This window comes from Scyliorhinus torazame, chromosome 9 (assembly GCF_047496885.1).
Source record: "Scyliorhinus torazame isolate Kashiwa2021f chromosome 9, sScyTor2.1, whole genome shotgun sequence".
NCBI classification, from domain to species: domain Eukaryota; kingdom Metazoa; phylum Chordata; class Chondrichthyes; order Carcharhiniformes; family Scyliorhinidae; genus Scyliorhinus; species Scyliorhinus torazame.
This window is the reverse complement of record NC_092715.1, coordinates 1721857-1742544: the sequence shown is the minus strand read 5'-3', so window position 1 is coordinate 1742544 and position 20688 is coordinate 1721857.

Genomic DNA, 20688 nt, shown 5'->3' with positions numbered 1-20688 from the left:
ACGCAGAGATTGAAAGGTTGCAGTGAGATGGAGCACGCAGAGACGGAAAGTGAGATCGCAGTGAGATGGCGCACACAGAGATGGAATGTGAGATCGCAGTGAGATGCAGCACGCAGAGATGGAGGACACAGAGATGGAAAGGTTGCAGTGAGATGGAGCACGCAGAGATGGAAAGGTTGCAGGAGATAGAGCATGCAGAGATGGAACGTGGGATCGCAGTGAGATGGAGCACGCAGAGATGGAAAGGTTGCAGTGAGATGGAGCACGCAGAGATGGAAACATTGCAGTGAGATGGAGTACGCAGAGATGTAAAGTGGGATCGCAGTGAGATGGAGCACGCAGAGATGGAAAGGTTGCAGTGAGATGGAGCATGCAGAGGTGGAAAGTGAGATCACAGTGAGACGGAGCATGCAGAGATGGAAAGGTTGCAGTGAGATGGAGAACGCAGAGATGGAAAGGTTGCAGTGAGCGGGAGCACGCAGAGATTGAAAGTGTGCAGTGAGATGGAGCACGCAGACATTGAAAGTGAGATCGCAGTGAGATGGAACACGCAGAGATGGAAAGTGAGATCGCAGTGAGATGGAGCACACAGAGATGGAAAGGTTGCAGTGAGATGGAGAACGCAGAGATGGAAAGGTTGCAGTGAGATGGAGCACGCAGAGATGGAAAGTGATATCGCAGTGAGATGGAGCAGGCAGAGATGGAACGGTTGCAGTGAGATGGAGCACGCAGAGAGGGAAAGTGATATCGCAGTGAGATGGAGCAGGCAGAAATGGAAAGGATGCAGTGAGATGGAGCAGACAGAGATGGAAAGGTTGCAGTGAGATGGAGCAGATAGAGATGGAAAGGTTGCAGTGAGATGGAGCACGCAGAGATGGAAAGGCTGCAGTGAGATGGAACAGACAGAGATAGAAAGGTTGCAGTGAGATGGAGCACGCAGAGATGGAAAGTGAGATCGCAGTGAGATGGAGCACGCAGAGATGGAAAGGTTGCAGTTTGATGGAGCTCGCAGAGATTGAAAGGTTGCAGTGAGATGGAGCACGCAGAGATGGAAAGGTTGCAGTGAGATGGAGCACGCAGAGATGGAGGACGCAGAGATGGAAAGGTTGCAGTGAGATGGAGCACGCAGAGATGGAAAGGTTGCAGGAGATGGAGCATGCAGAGATGGAACGTGGGATCGCAGTGAGATGGAGCACACAGAGGTGGAAAGGTTGCAGTGAGATGGAGCACGCAGAGATGGAAAGTGAGATCGAAGTGAGATGGAGCACGGAGAGATGGAAAGTGAGAACGAAGTGAGATGGAGCACGCAGAGATGGAAAGGTTGCAGTGAGATGGAGCACGCAGAGATGGAAAGGTTGCAGTGAGATGGAGCACGCAGAGATGGAGGACGCAGAGATGGAAAGGTTGCAGAGAGATGGTGCACGCAGAGATGGAAAGTGAGATCACAATGAGATGGAGCACGCAGAGATTGAAAGGTTGCAGTGAGATGGAGCACGCAGAGACGGAAAGTGAGATCGCAGTGAGATGGCGCACACAGAGATGGAATGTGAGATCGCAGTGAGATGGAGCACGCAGAGATGGAGGACGCAGAGATGGAAAGGTTGCAGTGAGATGGAGCACGCAGAGATGGAAAGGTTGCAGGAGATAGAGCATGCAGAGATGGAACGTGGGATCGCAGTGAGATGGAGCACGCAGAGATGGAAAGGTTGCAGTGAGATGGAGCACGCAGAGATGGAAACATTGCAGTGAGATGGAGCACGCAGAGATGTAAAGTGGGATCGCAGTGAGATGGAGCACGCAGAGATGGAAAGGTTGCAGTGAGATGGAGCATGCAGAGGTGGAAAGTGAGATCACAGTGACAGGGAGCATGCAGAGATGGAAAGGTTGCAGTGAGATGGAGCAGACAGAGATGGAAAGGTTGCAGTGAGATGGAGCACGCAGACATGGAAAGTGAGATCGCAGTGAGATGGAACACGCAGAGATGGAAAGTGAGATTGCAGTGAGATGGAGCACACAGAGATGGAAAGGTTGCAGTGAGATGGAGAACGCAGAGATGGAAAGGTTGCAGTGAGATGGAGCACGCAGAGATGGAAAGGTTGCAGTGAGATGGAGCACGCAGAGATGGAAAGTGATATCGCAGTGAGATGGAGCATGCAGAAATGGAAAGGATGCAGTGAGATGGAGCAGACAGAGATGGAAAGGTTGCAGTGAGATGGAGCACGCAGAGATGGAAAGGCTGCAGTGAGATGGATCAGACAGAGATAGAAAGGTTGCAGTGAGATGGAGCACGCAGAGATGGAAAGTGAGATCGCAGTGAGATGGAGCAGGCAGAGATGGAAAGGTTGCAGTGAGATGGAGCTCGCAGAGATTGAAAGGCTGCAGTGAGATGGAGCACGCAGAGATGGAAAGGTTGCAGTGAGATGGAGCACGCAGAGATGGAAAGTGAGATCACAGTGAGAGGGAGCACGCAGAGATGGAAAGGTTGCAGTGAGATAGAGCACGCAGAGATGGAAAGGTTGCAGTGAGATGGAGAACGCAGAGATGGAAAGCATGCAGTGAGATGGAGAACGCAGAGATGGAAAGGTTGCAGTGAGATGGAGCAGGCAGAGATGGAAAGGGTGCAGTGAGATGGAGCAAGCAGAGATGGAAAGGTTGCAGTGAGATGGAGCACGCAGAGATGGAAAGGTTGCAGTGAGATTGAGCACGCAGAGATGGAAAGTGAGATCGCTGTGAGATGGAGCACGCAGAGATGGAAAGTGAGATCGCAGTGAGATGGAGCAGGCAGAGATGGAAAGGTTGCAGTGAGATGGAGCACGCAGAGATGGAAAGGTTGCAGTGAGATGGAGCACGCAGAGATGGAAAGGTTGCAGTGAGATGGAGCAGACAGAGATGGAAAGGTTGCAGTGAGATGGAGCAGATAGAGATGGAAAGGTTGCAGTGAGATGGAGCACGCAGAGATGGAAAGGTTGCAGTGAGATGGAGCACGCAGAGGTGGAAAGGTTGCAGTGAGATGGAGCAGACAGAGATGGAAAGGTTGCAGTGAGATGGAGCAGATAGAGATGGAAAGGTTGCAGTGAGATGGAGCACGCAGAGATGGAAAGGTTGCAGAGAGATGGAGGACGCAGAGATGGAATGTGAGATCACAGTGAGATGCACGCAGAGATGGAAAGGCTGAAGTGAGATTGCGTACGCAGAGATGGAAAGTGAGATCGCAGTGAGATGGAGGACGCAGAGATGGAAAGTGAGATCACAGTGAGATGCACGCAGAGATGGAAAGGTTGCAGTGAGATTGCGCACACAGAGATGGAAAGTGAGAACGAAGTGAGATGGAGCACGCAGAGATGGAAAGGTTGCAGTGAGATTGCGCACACAGAGATGGAAAGTGAGAACGAAGTGAGATGGAGCACGCAGAGATGGAAATGTTGCAGTGAGAGGGAGCACGCAGAGATGGAAAGGTTGCAGTGAGATGGAGCACGTAGAGATGGAAAGTGAGATCGCAGTGAGATGGAGCACGCAGAGATTGAAAAGTTGCAGTGAGATGGAGCACGCAGAGGTGGAAAGTGAGATCGCCGTGAGATGGAGCACGCAGAGATGGAAAGTGAGATCGCAGTGAGATGGAGCACGCAGAGATGGAAATGTTGCAGTGAGATGGAGCACGCAGAGATGGAAAGGTTGCAGTGAGATGGAGCACACAGAGATGGAAAGTGAGATCACAGTGAGATGGAGCACACAGAGATGGAAATGTTGCAGTGAGATGGAGCACGCAGAGATGGAAAGTGAGATCGCAGTGAGATGGAGCACGCAGAGATGGAAATGTTGCAGTGAGAGGGAGCACGCAGAGATGGAAAGGTTGCAGTGAGATGGAGCACGTAGAAATGGAAAGTGAGATCGCAGTGAGATGGAGCACGCAGAGATGGAAAGTGAGATCGCAGTGAGATGGAGCACGCAGAGATGGAAATGTTGCAGTGAGATGGAGCACGCAGAGATGGAAAGGTTGCAGTGAGATGGAGCACACAGAGATCGAAAGTGAGATCGCAGTGAGATGGAGCACACAGAGATGGAAAGGTTGCAGTGAGATGGAGCACGCAGAGATGGAAAGGTTGCAGTGAGATGGAGCACGCAGAGATGGAAAGTGAGATCGCAGTGAGATGGAGCACGCAGAGATGGAAAGTGATATCGCAGTGAGATGGAGCACGCAGAGATGGAAAGGTTGCAGTGAGATGGAGCACGCAGAGATGGAAAGGTTGCAGTGAGATGGAGCACGCAGAGATGGAAAGGTTGCAGTGAGATGGAGCACGCAGAGATGGAAACGTTGCAATGAGATGGAGCACGTAGAGATGGAAAGTGAGATCGAAGTGAGATTGAGACACGCAGAGATGGAAAGTGAGATCGCAGTGAGATGGAGCACGCAGAGATGGAAAGTGAGATCGCAGTGAGATGCACGCAGAGATGGAAAGGTTGCAGTGAGATGGAGCACGCAGAGATGGAAAGTGAGATCGCAGTGAGATGGAGCACGCAGAGATGGAAAGGTTGCAGTGAGATGGAGCACGCAGAGATGGAAAGGTTGCAGTGAGATGGAGCACGCAGAGATGGAAAGCATGCAGTGAGATGGAGCACGTAGAGATGGAAAGGTTGCAGTGAGATGGAGCACGCAGAGATGGAGGACGCAGAGATGGAAAGGTTGCAGAGAGATGGTGCACGCAGAGATGGAAAGTGAGATCACAATGAGATGGAGCACGCAGAGATTGAAAGGTTGCAGTGAGATGGAGCACGCAGAGACGGAAAGTGAGATCGCAGTGAGATGGCGCACACAGAGATGGAATGTGAGATCGCAGTGAGATGCAGCACGCAGAGATGGAGGACGCAGAGATGGAAAGGTTGCAGTGAGATGGAGCACGCAGAGATGGAAAGGTTGCAGGAGATAGAGCATGCAGAGATGGAACGTGGGATCGCAGTGAGATGGAGCACGCAGAGATGGAAAGGTTGCAGTGAGATGGAGCACGCAGAGATGGAAACATTGCAGTGAGATGGAGTGCGCAGAGATGTAAAGTGGGATCGCAGTGAGATGGAGCACGCAGAGATGGAAAGGTTGCAGTGAGATGGAGCATGCAGAGGTGGAAAGTGAGATCACAGTGAGACGGAGCATGCAGAGATGGAAAGGTTGCAGTGAGATGGAGAACGCAGAGATGGAAAGGTTGCAGTGAGCGGGAGCACGCAGAGATTGAAAGTGTGCAGTGAGATGGAGCACGCAGACATTGAAAGTGAGATCGCAGTGAGATGGAACACGCAGAGATGGAAAGTGAGATCGCAGTGAGATGGAGCACACAGAGATGGAAAGGTTGCAGTGAGATGGAGAACGCAGAGATGGAAAGGTTGCAGTGAGATGGAGCACGCAGAGATGGAAAGTGATATCGCAGTGAGATGGAGCAGGCAGAGATGGAACGGTTGCAGTGAGATGGAGCACGCAGAGAGGGAAAGTGATATCGCAGTGAGATGGAGCAGGCAGAAATGGAAAGGATGCAGTGAGATGGAGCAGACAGAGATGGAAAGGTTGCAGTGAGATGGAGCAGATAGAGATGGAAAGGTTGCAGTGAGATGGAGCACGCAGAGATGGAAAGGCTGCAGTGAGATGGAACAGACAGAGATAGAAAGGTTGCAGTGAGATGGAGCACGCAGAGATGGAAAGTGAGATCGCAGTGAGATGGAGCACGCAGAGATGGAAAGGTTGCAGTTTGATGGAGCTCGCAGAGATTGAAAGGTTGCAGTGAGATGGAGCACGCAGAGATGGAAAGGTTGCAGTGAGATGGAGCACGCAGAGATGGAGGACGCAGAGATGGAAAGGTTGCAGTGAGATGGAGCACGCAGAGATGGAAAGGTTGCAGGAGATGGAGCATGCAGAGATGGAACGTGGGATCGCAGTGAGATGGAGCACACAGAGGTGGAAAGGTTGCAGTGAGATGGAGCACGCAGAGATGGAAAGTGAGATCGAAGTGAGATGGAGCACGGAGAGATGGAAAGTGAGAACGAAGTGAGATGGAGCACGCAGAGATGGAAAGGTTGCAGTGAGATGGAGCACGCAGAGATGGAAAGGTTGCAGTGAGATGGAGCACGCAGAGATGGAGGACGCAGAGATGGAAAGGTTGCAGAGAGATGGTGCACGCAGAGATGGAAAGTGAGATCACAATGAGATGGAGCACGCAGAGATTGAAAGGTTGCAGTGAGATGGAGCACGCAGAGACGGAAAGTGAGATCGCAGTGAGATGGCGCACACAGAGATGGAATGTGAGATCGCAGTGAGATGGAGCACGCAGAGATGGAGGACGCAGAGATGGAAAGGTTGCAGTGAGATGGAGCACGCAGAGATGGAAAGGTTGCAGGAGATAGAGCATGCAGAGATGGAACGTGGGATCGCAGTGAGATGGAGCACGCAGAGATGGAAAGGTTGCAGTGAGATGGAGCACGCAGAGATGGAAACATTGCAGTGAGATGGAGCACGCAGAGATGTAAAGTGGGATCGCAGTGAGATGGAGCACGCAGAGATGGAAAGGTTGCAGTGAGATGGAGCATGCAGAGGTGGAAAGTGAGATCACAGTGACAGGGAGCATGCAGAGATGGAAAGGTTGCAGTGAGATGGAGCAGACAGAGATGGAAAGGTTGCAGTGAGATGGAGCACGCAGACATGGAAAGTGAGATCGCAGTGAGATGGAACACGCAGAGATGGAAAGTGAGATTGCAGTGAGATGGAGCACACAGAGATGGAAAGGTTGCAGTGAGATGGAGAACGCAGAGATGGAAAGGTTGCAGTGAGATGGAGCACGCAGAGATGGAAAGGTTGCAGTGAGATGGAGCACGCAGAGATGGAAAGTGATATCGCAGTGAGATGGAGCATGCAGAAATGGAAAGGATGCAGTGAGATGGAGCAGACAGAGATGGAAAGGTTGCAGTGAGATGGAGCACGCAGAGATGGAAAGGCTGCAGTGAGATGGATCAGACAGAGATAGAAAGGTTGCAGTGAGATGGAGCACGCAGAGATGGAAAGTGAGATCGCAGTGAGATGGAGCAGGCAGAGATGGAAAGGTTGCAGTGAGATGGAGCTCGCAGAGATTGAAAGGCTGCAGTGAGATGGAGCACGCAGAGATGGAAAGGTTGCAGTGAGATGGAGCACGCAGAGATGGAAAGGTTGCAGTGAGATGGAGCACGCAGAGACGGAAAGTGAGATCGCAGTGAGATGGAGCACACAGAGATGGAAAGGTTGCAGTGAGATGGGGCACGCAGAGATGGAGGACGCAGAGATGGAAAGGTTGCAGTGAGATGGAGCACGCAGAGATGGAAAGGTTGCAGTGAGATGGAGCACGCAGAGATGGAGGACGCAGAGATGGAAAGGTTGCAGTGAGATGGAGCACGCAGAGATGGAAAGGTTGCAGGAGATGGAGCATGCAGAGATGGAACGTGGGATCGCAGTGAGATGGAGCACACAGAGGTGGAAAGGTTGCAGTGAGATGGAGCACGCAAAGATGGAAAGTGAGATCGAAGTGAGATGGAGCACGGAGAGATGGAAAGTGAGAACGAAGTGAGATGGAGCACGCAGAGTTGCAAAGTGAGATCGAATTGAGATGGAGCACGCAGAGATGGAAAGTGAGATCGCAGTGAGAGGGAGCACGCAGAGATGGAAAGGTTGCGTGAGAGGGAGCACGTAGAAATGGAAAGTGAGATCGCAGTGAGATGGAGCACGCAGAGATGGAAATGTTGCAGTGAGATGGAGCACACAGAGATGGAAAGTGAGATCGAATGAATGGAGCACGTAGAGATGGAAAGTGAGATCGAAGTGAGATGGAGCACGCAGAGATGGAAAGTGAGATCGCAGTGAGATGGAGCTCGCAGAGATGGAAAGGATGCAGTGTGATGGAGCACGCAGAGATGGAAAGGTTGCAGTGAGATGGAGCACGCATAGATGGAAAGTGAAATCGCAGTGTGATGGAGCACGCAGAGATGGAAAGGTTGCAGTGAGATGGAGCACGCAGAGTTGGAAAGTGAGATCACAATGAGATGCACGCAGAGATGGAAAGGTTGCAGTGAGATGGAGCACGCAGAGATGGAAAGTGAGATCGCAGTGAGATGGAGCACGCAGAGATGGAAAGTGAGATCGCAGTGAGATGGAGGACGCAGAGATGGAACGGTTGCAGTGAGATGGAGCACGCAGAGATGGAAAGTGAGATCGCAGTGAGATGGAGCACGCAGAGATGGAACGGTTGCAGTGAGATGGAGCACGCAGAGATGGAAACATTGCAGTGAGATGGAGCTCGCAGAGGTGGAAAGTGGGATCGCAGTGAGATGGAGCACGCAGAGATGGAAAGGTTGCAGTGAGATGGAGCACGCAGAGAGGGAAAGGTTGCAGTGAGATGGAGCACGCAGAGATGGAAACATTGCAGTGAGATGGAGCTCGCAGAGGTGGAAAGAGGGATCGCAGTGAGATGGAGCACGCAGAGGTGGAAAGGTTGCAGTGAGATGGAGCTCGCAGAGGTGGAAAGTGGGATCGCAGTGAGATGGAGCACGCAGAGATGAAAAGGTTGCAGTGAGATGGAGCACGCAGAGATGGAACGGTTGCAGTGAGATGGAGCACGCAGAAATGGAAACATTGCAGTGAGATGGAGCACGCAGAGATGGAAAGCACGCAGTGAGATGGAGAACGCAGAGATGGAAAGGTTGCAGTGAGATGGAGCATGCAGAGATGGAAAGGGTGCAGTGAGATGGAGCACGCAGACATGGAAAGGTTGCAGTGAGATGGAGCACGCAGAGATGGAAAGGTTGCAGTGAGCTGGAGCACGCAGAGATGGAAAGGTTGCAGTGAGATGGAGCACGTAGAAATGGAAAGTGAGATCGCAGTGAGATGGAGCACGCAGAGATGGAAATGTTGCAGTGAGATGGAGCACACAGAGATGGAAAGTGAGATCGAATGAATGGAGCACGTAGAGATGGAAAGTGAGATCGAAGTGAGATGGAGCACGCAGAGATGGAAAGTGAGATCGCAGTGAGATGGAGCTCGCAGAGATGGAAAGTGAGATCGCAGTGAGATGGAGCACGCAGAGATGGAAAGTGAGATCGCAGTGAGATGGAGCTCGCAGAGATGGAAAGGTTGCAGTGAGATGGAGCACGCATAGATGGAAAGTGAAATCGCAGTGAGATGGAGCAGACAGAGATGGAAAGGATGCAGTGTGATGGAGCACACAGAGATGGAAAGTGAGATCACAATGAGATGCACGCAGAGATGGAAAGGTTGCAGTGAGATGGTGCACGCAGAGATGGAAAGTGAGATCGCAGTGAGATGCACGCAGAGATGGAAAGGTTGCAGTGAGATGGAGCTCGCAGAGGTGGAAAGTGAGATCGCAGTGAGATGGAGGACGCAGAGATGGAAAGGTTGCAGTGAGATGGAGCACGCAGAGATGGAAAGTGAGATCACAATGAGATGCACGCAGAGATGGAAAGGTTGCAGTGAGATGGTGCACGCAGAGATGGAAAGTGAGATCGCAGTGAGATGCACGCAGAGATGGAAAGGTTGCAGTGAGATGGTGCACGCAGAGATGGAAAGTGAGATCGCAGTGAGATGGAGGACGCAGAGATGGAACGGTTGCAGTGAGATGGAGCACGCAGAGATGGAAAGTGAGATCGCAGTGAGATGGAGCACGCAGAGATGGAACGGTTGCAGTGAGATGGAACACACAGAGATGGAAAGTGAGTTCGCAGTGAGTTGGAGCACGCAGAGATGGAAAGTGAGATCGCAGTGAAATGGAGCACGCAGAGATGGAAAGGTTGCAGTGAGATGGAGCACGCAGAGATGGAAACATTGCAGTGAGATGGAGCTCGCAGAGGTGGAAAGTGCGATCGCAGTGAGATGGAGCACGCAGAGATGGAAAGGTTGCAGTGAGATGGAGCACGCAGAGAGGGAAAGGTTGCAGTGAGATGGAGCACGCAGAGATGGAAACATTGCAGTGAGATGGAGCTCGCAGAGGTGGAAAGAGGGATCGCAGTGAGATGGAGCACGCAGAGGTGGAAAGGTTGCAGTGAGATGGAGCTCGCAGAGGTGGAAAGTGGGATCGCAGTGAGATGGAGCACGCAGAGATGAAAAGGTTGCAGTGAGATGGAGCACGCAGAGATGGAACGGTTGCAGTGAGATGGAGCTCGCAGAAATGGAAACATTGCAGTGAGATGGAGCACGCAGAGATGGAAAGTGAGATCACAGTGAGAGGGAGCACGCAGAGATGGAAAGGTTGCAGTGAGATGGAGCACGCAGAGATGGAAAGGTTGCAGTGAGATGGAGAACGCAGAGATGGAAAGCATGCAGTGAGATGGAGAACGCAGAGATGGAAGGGTTGCAGTGAGATGGAGCAGGCAGAGATGGAAAGGTTGCAGTGAGATGGAGCACGCAGAGATGGAAAGGGTGCAGTGAGATGGAGCACGCAGAGATGGAAAGGTTGCAGTGAGATGGAGTACGCAGAGAGGGAAAGTGAGATCGCAGTGAGATGGAGCAGGCAGAGATTGAAAGGTTGCAGTGAGATGGAGCACGCAGAGATGGAAAGGTTGCAGTGAGATGGAGCACGCAGAGAGGGAAAGGTTGCAGTGAGATGGAGCACGCAGAGAGGGAAAGGTTGCAGTGAGATGGAGCACGCAGAGATGGAAAGGTTGCAGTGAGATGGAGCACGCAGAGATGGAAAGGTTGCAGTGAGATGGAGCACGCAGAGATGGAAAGGTTGCAGTGAGAGTGAGCACGCAGAGATGGAAAGGTTGCAGTGAGATGGAGCACACAGAGATGGAAAGTTTGCAGTGAGATGGAGCACGCAGAGATGGAAAGTGAGATCGCAGTGAGATGGAGCAGGCAGAGATGGAAAGGTTGCAGTGAGATGGAGCATGCAGAGATGGAAAGGTTGCAGTGAGATGGAGCACGCAGAGATGGAAAGGTTGCAGTGAGATGGAGCACGCAGAGATGGAAAGGTTGCAGTGAGATGGAGCAGACAGAGATGTAAAGGTTGCAGTGAGATGGAGCAGATAGAGATGGAAAGGTTGCAGTGAGATGGAGCACGCAGAGATGGAAAGGTTGCAGTGAGATGGAGCACGCAGAGGTGGAAAGGTTGCAGTGAGATGGAGCAGACAGAGATGGAAAGGTTGCAGTGAGATGGAGCAGATAGAGATGGAAAGGTTGCAGTGAGATGGAGCACGCAGAGATGTAAAGTGGGATCGCAGTGAGATGGAGCACGCAGAGATGGAAAGGTTGCAGTGAGATGGAGAACGCAGAGATGGAAAGGTTGCAGTGAGATGGAGCACGCAGAGATGGAAAGGTTGCAGTGAGATGGAGAACGCAGAGATGGAAAGGTTGCAGTGAGATGGAGCACGCAGAGATGGAAAGGTTGCAATGAGATGGAGCACGCAGAGATGGAAAGTGATATCGCAGTGAGATGGAGCAGGCAGAGATGGAACGGTTGCAGTGAGATGGAGCACGCAGAGAGGGAAAGTGATATCGCAGTGAGATGGAGCAGGCAGAAATGGAAAGGATGCAGTGAGATGGAGCAGACAGAGATGGAAAGGTTGCAGTGAGATGGAGCAGATAGAGATGGAAAGGTTGCAGTGAGATGGAGCACGCAGAGATGGAAAGGCTGCAGTGAGATGGAACAGACAGAGATAGAAAGGTTGCAGTGAGATGGAGCACGCAGAGATGGAAAGTGAGATCGCAGTGAGATGGAGCACGCAGAGATGGAAAGGTTGCAGTGAGTTGGAGCTCGCAGAGATTGAAAGGCTGCAGTGAGATGGAGCACGCAGAGATGGAAAGGTTGCAGTGAGATGGAACAGACAGAGATGGAAAGGTTGCAGTGAGATGGAGCACGCAGAGACGGAAAGTGAGATCGCAGTGAGATGGAGCACACAGAGATGGAAAGGTTGCAGTGAGATGGAGCACGCAGAAATGGAGGACGCAGAGATGGAAAGGTTGCAGTGAGATGGAGCACGCAGAGATGGAAAGGTTGCAGTGAGATGGAGCACGCAGAGATGGAGGACGCAGAGATGGAAAGGTTGCAGTGAGATGGAGCACGCAGAGATGGAAAGGTTGCAGGAGATGGAGCATGCAGAGATGGAACGTGGGATCGCAGTGAGATGGAGCACACAGAGGTGGAAAGGTTGCAGTGAGATGGAGCACGCAGAGATGGAAAGTGAGATCGAAGTGAGATGGAGCACGGAGAGATGGAAAGTGAGAACGAAGTGAGATGGAGCACGCAGAGTTGCAAAGTGAGATCGAATTGAGATGGAGCACGCAGAGATGGAAAGGTTGCAGTGAGAGGGAGCACGTAGAAATGGAAAGTGAGATCGCAGTGAGATGGAGCACGCAGAGATGGAAAGTGAGATCGCAGTGAGAGGGAGCACGCAGAGATGGAAAGTGAGATCGCAGTGAGATGGAGCACGCAGAGATGGAAATGTTGCAGTGAGATGGAGCACACAGAGATGGAAAGTGAGATCGAAGTGAGATGGTGCACGCAGAGATGGAAAGGTTGCAGTGAGATGGAGCATGCAGAGATGGAAAGGATGCAGTGTGATGGAGCACGCAGAGATGGAAAGGTTGCAGTGAGATGGAGCACGCAGAGATGGAAAGGTTGCCGTGAGATGACGCACGCAGAGATGGAAAGTGAGATCGCAGTGAGATGGAGGAGGCAGAGATGGAAAGGTTGCAGTGAGATGGAGCACGCAGAGGTGGAAAGTGAGATCGCAGTGAGATGGAGCACGCAGAGATGGAACGGTTGCAGTGAGATGGTGCACGCAGAGATGGAAACATTGCAGTGAGATGGAGCTCGCAGAGGTGGAAAGTGGGATCGCAGTGAGATGGAGCACGCAGAGATGGAAAGGTTGCAGTGAGATGGAGCACGCAGAGAGGGAAAAGTTGCAGTGAGATGGAGCACGCAGAGATGGAAACATTGCAGTGAGATGGAGCTCGCAGAGGTGGAAAGAGGGATCGCAGTGAGATGGAGCACGCAGAGATGGAAAGGTTGCAGTGAGATGGAGCTCGCAGAGGGGGAAAGTGGGATCGCAGTGAGATGGAGCACGCAGAGATGGAAAGGTTGCAGTGAGATGGAGCATGCAGAGATGGAACGGTTGCAGTGAGATGGAGCACACAGAAATGGAAACATTGCAGTGAGATGGAGAACGCAGAGATGGAAAGGTTGCAGTGAGATGGAGGACGCAGAGATGGAAAGGTTGCAATGAGATGGAGCACGCAGAGATGGAAAGTGATATCGCAGTGAGATGGAGCAGGCAGAGATGGAACGGTTGCAGTGAGATGGAGCACGCAGAGAGGGAAAGTGATATCGCAGTGAGATGGAGCAGGCAGAAATGGAAAGGATGCAGTGAGATGGAGCAGACAGAGATGGAAAGGTTGCAGTGAGATGGAGCAGATAGAGATGGAAAGGTTGCAGTGAGATGGAGCACGCAGAGATGGAAAGGCTGCAGTGAGATGGAACAGACAGAGATAGAAAGGTTGCAGTGAGATGGAGCACGCAGAGATGGAAAGTGAGATCGCAGTGAGATGGAGCACGCAGAGATGGAAAGGTTGCAGTGAGATGGAGCTCGCAGAGATTGAAAGGCTGCAGTGAGATGGAGCACGCAGAGATGGAAAGGTTGCAGTGAGATGGAACAGACAGAGATGGAAAGGTTGCAGTGAGATGGAGCACGCAGAGACGGAAAGTGAGATCGCAGTGAGATGGAGCACACAGAGATGGAAAGGTTGCAGTGAGATGGAGCACGCAGAGATGGAGGACGCAGAGATGGAAAGGTTGCAGTGAGATGGAGCACGCAGAGATGGAAAGGTTGCAGTGAGATGGAGCACGCAGAGATGGAGGACGCAGAGATGGAAAGGTTGCAGTGAGATGGAGCACGCAGAGATGGAAAGGTTGCAGGAGATGGAGCATGCAGAGATGGAACGTGGGATCGCAGTGAGATGGAGCACACAGAGGTGGAAAGGTTGCAGTGAGATGGAGCACGCAGAGATGGAAAGTGAGATCGAAGTGAGATGGAGCACGGAGAGATGGAAAGTGAGAACGAAGTGAGATGGAGCACGCAGAGTTGCAAAGTGAGATCGAATTGAGATGGAGCACGCAGAGATGGAAAGGTTGCAGTGAGAGGGAGCACGTAGAAATGGAAAGTGAGATCGCAGTGAGATGGAGCACGCAGAGATGGAAAGTGAGATCGCAGTGAGAGGGAGCACGCAGAGATGGAAAGTGAGATCGCAGTGAGATGGAGCACGCAGAGATGGAAATGTTGCAGTGAGATGGAGCACACAGAGATGGAAAGTGAGATCGAAGTGAGATGGTGCACGCAGAGATGGAAAGGTTGCAGTGAGATGGAGCATGCAGAGATGGAAAGGATGCAGTGTGATGGAGCACGCAGAGATGGAAAGGTTGCAGTGAGATGGAGCACGCAGAGATGGAAAGGTTGCCGTGAGATGACGCACGCAGAGATGGAAAGTGAGATCGCAGTGAGATGGAGGAGGCAGAGATGGAAAGGTTGCAGTGAGATGGAGCACGCAGAGGTGGAAAGTGAGATCGCAGTGAGATGGAGCACGCAGAGATGGAACGGTTGCAGTGAGATGGTGCACGCAGAGATGGAAACATTGCAGTGAGATGGAGCTCGCAGAGGTGGAAAGTGGGATCGCAGTGAGATGGAGCACGCAGAGCTGGAAAGGTTGCAGTGAGATGGAGCACGCAGAGAGGGAAAGGTTGCAGTGAGATGGAGCACGCAGAGATGGAAACATTGCAGTGAGATGGAGCTCGCAGAGGTGGAAAGAGGGATCGCAGTGAGATGGAGCACGCAGAGATGGAAAGGTTGCAGTGAGATGGAGCTCGCAGAGGGGGAAAGTGGGATCGCAGTGAGATGGAGCACGCAGAGATGGAAAGGTTGCAGTGAGATGGAGCACGCAGAGATGGAACGGTTGCAGTGAGATGGAGCACACAGAAATGGAAACATTGCAGTGAGATGGAGCACGCAGAGATGGAAAGTGGGATCGCAGTGAGATGGAGCACGCAGAGATGGAAAGGTTGCAGTGAGATGGAGCACGCAGAGATGGAAAGGTTGCAGTGAGATGGAGCACGCAGAGATGGAAAGTGAGATCGCAGTGAGATGGAGCACACAGAGATGGAAAGGTTGCAGTGAGATGGAGCACGCAGAGATGGAAAGGTTGCAGTGAGATGGAGAACGCAGAGATGGAAAGCATGCAGTGAGATAGAGAACGCAGAGATCGAAAGGTTGCAGTGAGATGGAGCAGGCAGAGATGGAAAGGTTGCAGTGAGATGGAGCATGCAGAGATGGAAAGGGTGCAGTGAGATGGAGCAGATAGAGATGGAAAGGTTGCAGTGAGATTAAGCACGCAGAGATGGATAGTGAGATCGCTGTGAGATGGAACACGCAGGGATGGAAAGTGAGATTGCAGTGAGATGGAGCACGCAGAGATGGAAAGTGAGATCGCAGTGAGATGGAGCAGGCAGAGATGGAAAGGTTGCAGTGAGATGGAGCACGCAGAGATGGAAAGGTCGCAGTGAGATGGAGCACGCAGAGATGGAAAGGTTGCAGTGAGATTAAGCACGCAGAGATGGATAGTGAGATCGCTGTGAGATGGAACACGCAGAGATGGAAAGTGAGATTGCAGTGAGATGGAGCACGCAGAGATGGAAAGTGAGATCGCAGTGAGATGGAGCAGGCAGAGATGGAAAGGTTGCAGTGAGATGGAGCACGCAGAGATGGAAAGGTTGCAGTGAGATGGAGCAGGCAGAGGTGGAAAGGTTGCAGTGAGATGGAGCACGCAGAGATGGAAAGTGAGATCGCAGTGAGATGGAGCAGGCAGAGATGGAAAGGTTGCAGTGAGATGGAGCACGCAGAGATGGAAAGGTTGCAGTGAGATGGAGCACGCAGAGATGGAAAGGTTGCAGTGAGATGGAGCACACAGAAATGGAAAGTTTGCAGTGAGATGGAGCACGCAGAGATGGAAAGTGAGATCGCAGTGAGATGGAGCAGGCAGAGAGGGAAAGGTTGCAGTGAGATGAAGCACGCAGAGATGGAAAGGTTGCAGTGAGATGGAGCAGGCAGAGATGGAAAGGTTGCAGTGAGATGGAGCACGCAGAGATGGAAAGGCTGCAGTGAGATGGAACAGACAGAGATAGAAAGGTTGCAGTGAGATGGAGAACGCAGAGATGGAAAGGTTGCAGTGAGATGGAGAACGCAGAGATGGAAAGGTTGCAGTGAGATGGAGAACGCAGAGATGGAAAGCATGCAGTGAGATGGAGAACGCAGAGATGGAAAGGTTGCAGTGAGATGGAGCAGGCAGAGATGGAAAGGTTGCAGTGAGATGGAGCATGCAGAGATGGAAAGGGTGCAGTGAGATGGAGCACGCAGAGATGGAAAGGTTGCAGTGAGAATGAGCACGCAGAGATGGAAAGCGAGATCGCTGTGAGATGGAACACGCAGAGATGGAAAGTGAGATTGCAGTGAGATGGAGCACGCAGAGATGGGAAGTGAGATCGCAGTGAGATGGAGCAGGCAGAGATGGAAAGGTTGCAGTGAGATGGAGCATGCAGAGATGGAAAGGTTGCAGTGAGATGGAGCACGCAGAGATGGAAAGGTTGCAGTGAGATGGAGCCGACAGAGATGCAAAGGTTGCAGTGAGATGGAGCAGATAGAGATGGAAAGGTTGCAGTGAGATGGAGCACGCAGAGATGGAAAGGTTGCAGTGAGATGGAGCACGCAGAGGTGGAAAGGTTGCAGTGAGATGGAGCAGACAGAGATGGAAAGGTTGCAGTGAGATGGAGGACGCAGAGATGGAATGTGAGATCACAGTGAGATGCACGCAGAGATGGAAAGGCTGAAGTGAGATTGCGTACGCAGAGATGGAAAGTGAGATCGCAGTGAGATGGAGGACGCAGAGATGGAAAGTGAGATCACAGTGAGATGCACGCAGAGATGGAAAGGTTGCAGTGAGATTGCGCACACAGAGATGGAAAGTGAGAACGAAGTGAGATGGAGCACGCAGAGATGGAAATGTTGCAGTGAGAGGGAGCACGCAGAGATGGAAAGGTTGCAGTGAGATGGAGCACGTAGAGATGGAAAGTGAGATCGCAGTGAGATGGAGCACGCAGAGATTGAAAAGTTGCAGTGAGATGGAGCACGCAGAGATGGAAAGTGAGATCGCCGTGAGATGGAGCACGCAGAGATGGAAAGTGAGATCGCAGTGAGATGGAGCACGCAGAGATGGAAATGTTGCAGTGAGATGGAGCACGCAGAGATGGAAAGGTTGCAGTGAGATGGAGCACACAGAGATGGAAAGTGAGATCACAGTGAGATGGAGCACACAGAGATGGAAATGTTGCAGTGAGATGGAGCACGCAGAGATGGAAATGTTGCAGTGAGAGGGAGCACGCAGAGATAGAAAGGTTGCAGTGAGATGGAGCACGTAGAAATGGAAAGTGAGATCGCAGTGAGATGGAGCACGCAGAGATGGAAAGTGAGATCGCAGTGAGATGGAGCACGCAGAGATGGAAATGTTGCAGTGAGATGGAGCACGCAGAGATGGAAAGGTTGCAGTGAGATGGAGCACACAGAGATGGAAAGTGAGATCGCAGTGAGATGGAGCTCGCAGAGATGGAAAGGATGCAGTGTGATGGAGCACGCAGAGATGGAAAGGTTGCAGTGAGATGGAGCACGCAGAGATGGAAAGGTTGCCGTGAGATGACGCACGCAGAGATGGAAAGTGAGATCGCAGTGAGATGGAGGAGGCAGAGATGGAAAGGTTGCAGTGAGATGGAGCACGCAGAGATGGAAATGTTGCAGTGAGAGGGAGCACGCAGAGATAGAAAGGTTGCAGTGAGATGGAGCACGTAGAAATGGAAAGTGAGATCGCAGTGAGATGGAGCACGCAGAGATGGAAAGTGAGATCGCAGTGAGATGGAGCACGCAGAGATGGAAATGTTGCAGTGAGATGGAGCACGCAGAGATGGAAAGGTTGCAGTGAGATGGAGCACACAGAGATGGAAAGTGAGATCGCAGTGAGATGGAGCTCGCAGAGATGGAAAGGATGCAGTGTGATGGAGCACGCAGAGATGGAAAGGTTGCAGTGAGATGGAGCACGCAGAGATGGAAAGGTTGCCGTGAGATGACGCACGCAGAGATGGAAAGTGAGATCGCAGTGAGATGGAGGAGGCAGAGATGGAAAGGTTGCAGTGAGATGGTGCACGCAGAGATGGAAAGTGAGATCGCAGTGAGATGGAGGACGCAGAGATGAAACGGTTGCAGTGAGATGGAGCACGCAGAGGTGGAAAGTGAGATCGCAGTGAGATGGAGCACGCAGAGATGGAAAGGTTGCCGTGAGATGACGCACGCAGAGATGGAAAGTGAGATCGCAGTGAGATGGAGGAGGCAGAGATGGAAAGGTTGCAGTGAGATGGTGCACGCAGAGATGGAAAGTGAGATCGCAGTGAGATGGAGGACGCAGAGATGAAACGGTTGCAGTGAGATGGAGCACGCAGAGGTGGAAAGTGAGATCGCAGTGAGATGGAGCACGCAGAGATGGAACGGTTGCAGTGAGATGGTGCACGCAGAGATGGAAACATTGCAGTGAGATGGAGCTCGCAGAGGTGGAAAGTGGGATCGCAGTGAGATGGAGCACGCAGAGATGGAAAGGTTGCAGTGAGATGGAGCACGCAGAGAGGGAAAGGTTGCAGTGAGATGGAGCACGCAGAGATGGAAACATTGCAGTGAGATGGAGCTCGCAGAGGTGGAAAGAGGGATCGCAGTGAGATGGAGCACGCAGAGATGGAAAGGTTGCAGTGAGATGGAGCTCGCAGAGGTGGAAAGTGGGATCGCAGTGAGATGGAGCACGCAGAGATGGAAAGGTTGCAGTGAGATGGAGCACGCAGAGATGGAACGGTTGCAGTGAGATGGAGCACACAGAAATGGAAACATTGCAGTGAGATGGAGCACGCAGAGATGGAAAGTGGGATCGCATTGAGATGGAGCACGCAGAGATGGAAAGGTTGCAGTGAGATGGAGCACGCAGAGATGGAAAGGTTGCAGTGAGATGGAGCACGCAGAGATGGAAAGTGAGATCACAGTGAGAGGGAGCACGCAGAGATGGAAAGGTTGCAGTGAGATGGAGCACGCAGAGATGGAAAGGTTGCAGTGAGATGGAGAACGCAGAGATGGAAAGCATGCAGTGAGATGGAGAACGCAGAGATCGAAAGGTTGCAGTGAGATGGAGCAGGCAGAGATGGAAAGGTTGCAGTGAGATGGAGCATGCAGAGATGGAAAGGTTGCAGTGAGCTGGAGTACGCAGAGATGGAAAGGTTGCAGTGAGATTAAGCACGCAGAGATGGATAGTGAGATCGCTGTGAGATGGAACACGCAGAGATGGAAAGTGAGATTGCAGTGAGATGGAGCACACAGAAATGGAAAGTTTGCAGTGAGATGGAGCACCCAGAGATGGAAAGTGAGTTCGCAGTGAGATGGAGCACGCAGAGATGGAAAGTGAGATCGCAGTGAGATGGAGCAGGCAGAGATGGAAAGGTTGCAGTGAGATGGAGCATGCAGAGATGGAAAGGTTGCAGTGAGATGGAGCACGCAGAGGTGGAAAGGTTGCAGTGAGATGGAGCAGACAGAGATGGAAAGGTTGCAGTGAGATGGAGCAGATAGAGATGGAAAGGTTGCAGTGAGATGGAGCACGCAGAGATGGAAAGGTTGCAGAGAGATGGAGGACGCAGAGATGGAATGTGAGATCACAGTGAGATGGAGGACGCAGAGATGGAAAGTGAGATCGCAGTGAGATGGAGCAGGCAGAGATGGAAAGGTTGCAGTGAGATGGAGCACGCAGAGATGGAAAGTGAGTTCGCAGTGAGATGGAGCACGCAGAGATGGAAAGTGAGATCGCAGTGAGATGGAGCAGGCAGAGATGGAAAGGTTGCAGTGAGATGGAGCATGCAGAGATGGAAAGGTTGCAGTGAGATGGAGCACGCAGAGATGGAAAGGTTGCAGTGAGCTGGAGCACACAGAGATGGAAAGGTTGCAGTGAGATGGAGCACGCAGAGATGGAAAGGTTGCAGAGAGATGGAGGACGCAGAGATGGAATGTGAGATCACAGTGAGATGCACGCAGAGATGGAAAGGCTGAAGTGAGATTGCGTACGCAGAGATGGAAAGTGAGATCACAGTGAGATGCACGCAGAGATGGAAAGGTTGCAGTGAGATTGCGCACACAGAGATGGAAAGGTTGCAGTGAGATGGAGAACGCAGAGATGGAAAGGTTGCAGTGAGATGGAGCATGCAGAGATGGAAAGGGTGCAGTGAGATGGAGCATGCAGAGATGGAAAGGTTGCAGTGAGATGGAGCACGCAGAGATGGAAAGTGAGATCGCAGTGAGATGGAGCACGCAGAGATGGAAAGTGAGATCGCAGTGAGATGGAGCACGCAGAGATGGAAAGGTTGCAGTGAGATGGAGCACGCAGAGATGGAAAGGTTGCAGTGAGATGGAGCACGCAGAGATGGAAAGGTTGCAGTGAGCTGGGGCACGCAGAGATGGAAAGGTTGCAGTGAGAATGAGCACGCAGAGATGGAAAGTGAGATCGCTGTGAGATGGAACACGCAGAGATGGAAAGTGAGATTGCAGTGAGATGGAGCACAC